Consider the following 5,748-nt stretch of genomic DNA (forward strand, 5'->3'; position numbering starts at 1 on the left):
CAGACGCCGTGTGGGAGTGCATGGCTACTGGTGTGTGTGTCGTGTGCGGTGTGCCTGCCAAATGAGCCAAGCAAAACAAAAAGGCAAAAATATTCCTCTCATTCACGGTTTTCTCTTCCCACAAGACACGAATGCACTGCTTCCTGTAGCCCTGGCCAACGCATGCACAGCTTCCTTTAGCCATATCCCACTGCTTTCTCTGCTTACTGATATTCGTTTTACAACTGCAGCTGGCAGCTTCGTAGGCAGCTTGTGAGTTTCTCATGATCCTGCTGCGTACCCCTCCTGCTCTTCTTAATTGCATATCTTACATAATCAGTACCCTTCAACAAATCGTCCTTCACTGTATCCCTATTGCTCATATTTCAAAAAACATTAAGCAGCAAAGGAACAAACGAACAAACGAACGAACGAACGAACGAATGCAGGAAACCCTCATGTCAACGACCGTTATTACAGTTACTTATTATTCTCCGGGCAACCCATCCACATCCAATCCAATCCATTCAGCCCATACCACCCATACCCACACCCATAACCCATCCATAATTACACACAAAAGTTCCATATCGCATGGAACATAAGCCGCAGCAGCAGCAGCAGAAGCAGCAGCGGCGCATAAATCGCAATTAATCAAGTGCAAGAGCCAATTCCTCTAAAACTCTCTTATTTGCTCTCTCTTTCTTTCTCTCTACCCTTTTAGGTACTTCATCTAGTAACTCTAACCCTGAGAATTTGAAAATTGTTGGAACGACGCATTTGCCAGCCCGAACAGAAGAGCAACAGCAACCCTCCGTAATCACAAGCTGCCCAAACCTAAGCACAAACCCAAACCCAATTTCAATTCCTATCCAAAAACCCAACAACAAGTTCAAAAACTCTACGATTTACAGAACAACAATAACAAAGCAATATTCCCTCTCACTTGCCATCCTGCTTGCTCCTTCAGGAAAGCTACTACTAAAAATGTAATCATTATGCTTTATCGTAATAATCAGCAGCGGCAGAGGCAGCGACAGCGCCAGCGAACAGCGAACAGCAACTGAAGCAGAGGCAGCGACAGCGGCAGCCACAACGCAGTTAGGAAAGCAAAGTTTTTATTCCCGTTATGAATAGGGTGTGAAAGGGTACATGTGACGGCGTTGAAGCGGGGTCGGCTTATGCAGGAGAATACTACAAGTCAGTCATTATATGAATATCTATTGTAATTATGGAACGCAAGAGTATTCAAAATTATTTGATTTGAAAAGGAGAAAAGAAGGGTCGGCTCTGCCTAATTCCCCCACCACCGCACTCCATGGGAAAACAAATGTGCAGCCAATGAAGCTTGCACTCCTCATGATCCATCTGAATGTCAATCTGCACGATGGGTATCAAAGTGCTTATTCAATTCCCGCTGTCTGTCGTATGTCGCACAACTACAGTCACAGCTGGTACAACAATGGACAAACGTTAAGCATTACTAGCCAGAGAAAGAGAGAGAAATGGCAAAGGGACTGCTGCGAGTATGAGAAATGGGGAGAGAGACTAGCAAACAAACAAAACTAAATTACAACAATTCCAAAAATTTATAATTGCGTTCAAGCGAACGCACACACACACACACACATACACATTCAGCAACAGAAAAGCACAAGTTAGAGCATCTCAAACCACCACCGCCAATTCGAGCCCCCACCCCACCCAAGTCACTGCTGCCAGCCCTTCCTCTTCCTCTTGCTCACAAGCAAAATCGGAGTTCCTGCCACCGCCACCCAACCATAATCATCATCATGGTCATCATCATCGGGGTTTGCCTTCTCGCCTTACATTTCGCTATGCAGGCGCACAGGGGGACGACGAACTAACAAAAAACTCAAAGAGGAGAAGGAGAAGAAGAAGAAGAAGAAGCACAAACAACGCACACAAAAAAAGAGCCGGCAGTTAAGTTAAAATGTACTTAGAGTTTAAGCGTAACCCCGAAATCCCAATCCCAATCCCAACCGAACCCGAAACGAGATTGTGTGTTTTAAGCGTTTTAGTTACCACCACCACCACCCCCCAGAACACCCTTCGAATTCAACCCAACCCATCCCTCTCTCGCTTTCGCTCTCACTCCACTCGCTCACTCGCTCCTCTCTCATGCAATTCCACTGTTTTCAGTTCTCAGTCGACGTCGACTTCGTCAGCCATCTTGTGCGGCGTTATTAAATTTTACACAAATACTAAAAATGAAATCAAAATTTTCTTATTACAATGACTATTTTGAGACCATCCCATGCCACCCCAACCATTCCGTTTCCTTTCGCAGCTCCCCCCTGTACCATCTGCTGTCCTTTTCTTTTCTATTATTCTTATTCTACTTTTGCTTCTTCCTCTTCGTCTGCTCCTTGTTCTTCCTTAACAGCTGTGCTTTGGGCTGGGCTTGGAGTCGCTTCGGTCTCGTTTTTGAGTCTCATCGAGTCCATGGGTTGGACGGGGGGGGAGGGCACATTTCATTATACCCTTCCAAGGAGGAGCTGTGAAAGTTCTAAGAAGGATATTGTACTGCAGGGATTCGAATCTATCATTGAGCAAATGCACGAGAAACTTAAGACATTTTGATTAAAATTCAACTAAAATTATAATTTTTCGCCATCTCTTGTACCATTTAAAGACAATCAGCATAGTCGGTGTTGCTGTAAATTCTGATTCATTTCGTTTTCGGTTTCTCCTTTCTCGTATACGAGTATGGCTGCGTGTCTGTATATTTGTTGGTGTGTGTATTTGTGGAATGAAATTGTACTTATGCCACTACTTATCGACTGCATTCATTGTTACAAAGAGGAGAAAACGTAAAAGTTTTTAGTTTTTGACTGTTGACCCCCAACCCCCCAGCCAAGACCTCAACCCTTCTTGGTCTCTCACTGGCCGCACTGGAAAACTTTCTCTGGATGGAAGTCCTGCCAAACGTCGTCCAAAGATAAATTCATAAAATTCAATTAGAAATTTCAGTTGCACATAGAAAAAATATGTGTATAACCAGTAAATGGGAAAAATGTTTTACGACTTCCTGCTGCAACTAAATCGATGAATCTACCTAGCAACAGGAAAAAAATGAAACAAGAATTTACCTGAAGATACTTAAAATTTAAATTAAACATTGGGAAAAAGGTTCTGCCTAAACAAATCTTGGCCTGATAAGCAGCGCAGAGCCGAAATGAAAGAAATTCCAAAGATATGTAGGATATGCGAGACAACCCAAGGACAAGTGATGAATAATACCAATCACGTACGACGGACAGCAACAGGGTAGGGCAGGGGAGCGGAACGGAGCGGAGGCCCACCTTCGTGGCCTAATCAAAAGAGCATTGTAAACTAAGCCAAGACAAGACAAGCGAAGAGACAAGAGAGGAATTCCAATGCTGAAAGGATCGTCAAATGCCGAGCCAAAGATCAGGCAAAGGTCTGAAGCGAGAACGAGAACTAAAATGCGTAATCTCACACCAACACCGAAAGAAAGAAATATGCTGCAGACAGCAACAACAAATTAAGTGCCAACAGAGAGAGAGAGCAGAGAACTACACCTACACCGCACCTTTATGGTTATATGCAAGGTATATCAATGCAGGGTGGGTACACAGCAGGAGAGACGCTCTTAAGTTGGGCAGCACAGGAGAGACAGATAGCTGCGTGAGCCTCATCTTGGAGGTGCATCTCACCTCTTGTTTATGCACCTTGGCCATATCTACATAAATCTACGAAATGAAAACATTTTTCATGCGCCTGAAAGACTGTCAGAGACAGAGAGAGCGAAAGAAAGAGAGAGAGGCGTAGTGATCCATTGGGAGACAATTAGTTGAGCCGAGAGACAGACAGGCTTCCATCTACCGACAATCTGCTCCTCACGCTTCGCGTTTGGGTATGGCTATGGCTATGGCTATGGCTATGCACTCGCACGTCAAAAGGTCAAGCCGACTTCTTTGATATTGGAAGCATTGATCTATTGTCTGTGTTTGGTTATACCGCTCGCACTCGCAACTGCATTTTATACGGTTCTCGCTCTCAGTGCGATTCCTTTTATTTCGTTGTTCTCCCTCCTCCCCCCACCTCCTTCTATGATTCTTTTCTTTCGTTCTTTCGGTTTTAGTGAGTTGCTTCGTCAAAATGATTGATTTGTAGGTGATGAATTACAACAACTACATTCTAAGGTCGGGTTAGTTAGAAGCCCACCACCGAAACGCATAAGAGACAGACAGACGAATAGATGGAATAGCCGGGGATGGATGGATAGATAGATAGATAGATAGATAGATGGATGTGTGAGAAAGGTACGCGGAGTGCATATGGGACATAGTGAGGATTAAATACGAACGTTTTTCCATTTAAAAATATCTCTCATTGTTCGCATTCGTTTTTTGTTTTGTTTTGTTACACTCTGACCCCCAACTCTCTGTCGCTTTGGTTATGGTTTGCTCATTTTCTTTTTCTGGTTTCTGTTTTTTTTTTTAGAGGGCAGCCAGGGAGGTGCAGCTTAAAACGTTTTCCACAGATAAAACTGATATTGGGATTTAGGGAAAATTAATTATTGCAGCTAGAAGGAATGAACAATGACAACAATATGGGCAAGTCATCTGTGAGGGATGGTTGTCATTTAGTTGATGGACTTCGTGTACAATCCAAGGACCAAGGGATCTCTGGCTAAGATAAAGAGAGAGAAATTCCATTAAGCTTGAACATTTCTTCATTTTTTACAATTAATCTTCAAAGCGAGAGATCAAGTAACTTTAAGTGAGTTTTGATGTAGAATATTACAGATCATTTTTACCTTATTTGTTTAGCACTCAACCTGCTGCCGAATTAGTTGATTACAATTTTTGAAGTTATTTCTTTCATATCTCTGTGCCTCAATCATTCCGTTTGAACAACTCCATTCAGCCAATTTCGAACGCAATTCTCTACGCAACGCCCCCGGTCCACACCCCCGAGGAGAGCTGCTGCATGCAGCAATTCCAATTGCCGCTGGTCCCTGGTCGCAACTAATTTGCACATCTTTCAGCAGTTTAATGCATCATTTCTGGATATCCGTGCTTTTTCCCCCCAGTTTCCATTTCGTATTCAAAAGTGGCAGCAAAGCAAGCAACCCTCTTCGGTCGAGAGGGTGTACTTGGTGGTTCAATGGAAATGTTGTAACCCATAAGACAATGGCTTTGATTTCAATATAAATTTACAAACGCCTCACTGGGCAATATGTACGAATGAGTGCAGTAGGAAGGAAGGGTGGAAGGGGAGGGAATGGCTGGGAGCTGGGCTAGTTCGTTAATAAAAATCTAGATTTGTAGCTGGGAAAAGACTGGAAAAAGAAAATTCAAATGGCTTCATGGCAATCAAAAATATTTAGCCCATTAATACAGTTACACAATACAATGGCTGGGCCATAAATACGTTATATACAAATGTACAGCACTGTACATACATACTACGAGACATTATGATGATTATTGCCTGGGTTATCCCTCACAAAAGTTCCTCCTGCTCGTTGGCAACCCATTCTATTTCGTATCTTGGGGTAAATATCTAAACACGGCTCGACTGCCGCTCACTCTGTATCTGATTCGAGTATCTCTTTGTGTTTTTTTGTCTCTGTGTCTGTCTGTGTGTGTGTGTGTGCAACCCTGCTGCTTGCTCGGACTGTTCCTTATTGCTAAATATGTAAATACATTTGCCTAACTTTAGAGCCGAGGTCTGGTGGCATGTGATTTGGAAATCTCTCCTCCATCAGCAGCAGCA

The 5,748-nt window shown here is 43.3% G+C and overlaps 1 protein-coding gene across 2 annotated transcripts in view; it reads right to left on the reverse strand.

Moving 5' to 3' along the window:
- Positions 1 to 5,748, reverse strand: part of LOC117591982 — a 36,765-nt gene that overhangs the window by 19,778 nt on the left and 11,239 nt on the right. The window lies entirely within an intron of this gene.

Source organism: Drosophila guanche, unplaced genomic scaffold (assembly GCF_900245975.1).
Source record: "Drosophila guanche unplaced genomic scaffold, DGUA_6, whole genome shotgun sequence".
NCBI lineage: Eukaryota > Metazoa > Arthropoda > Insecta > Diptera > Drosophilidae > Drosophila > Drosophila guanche.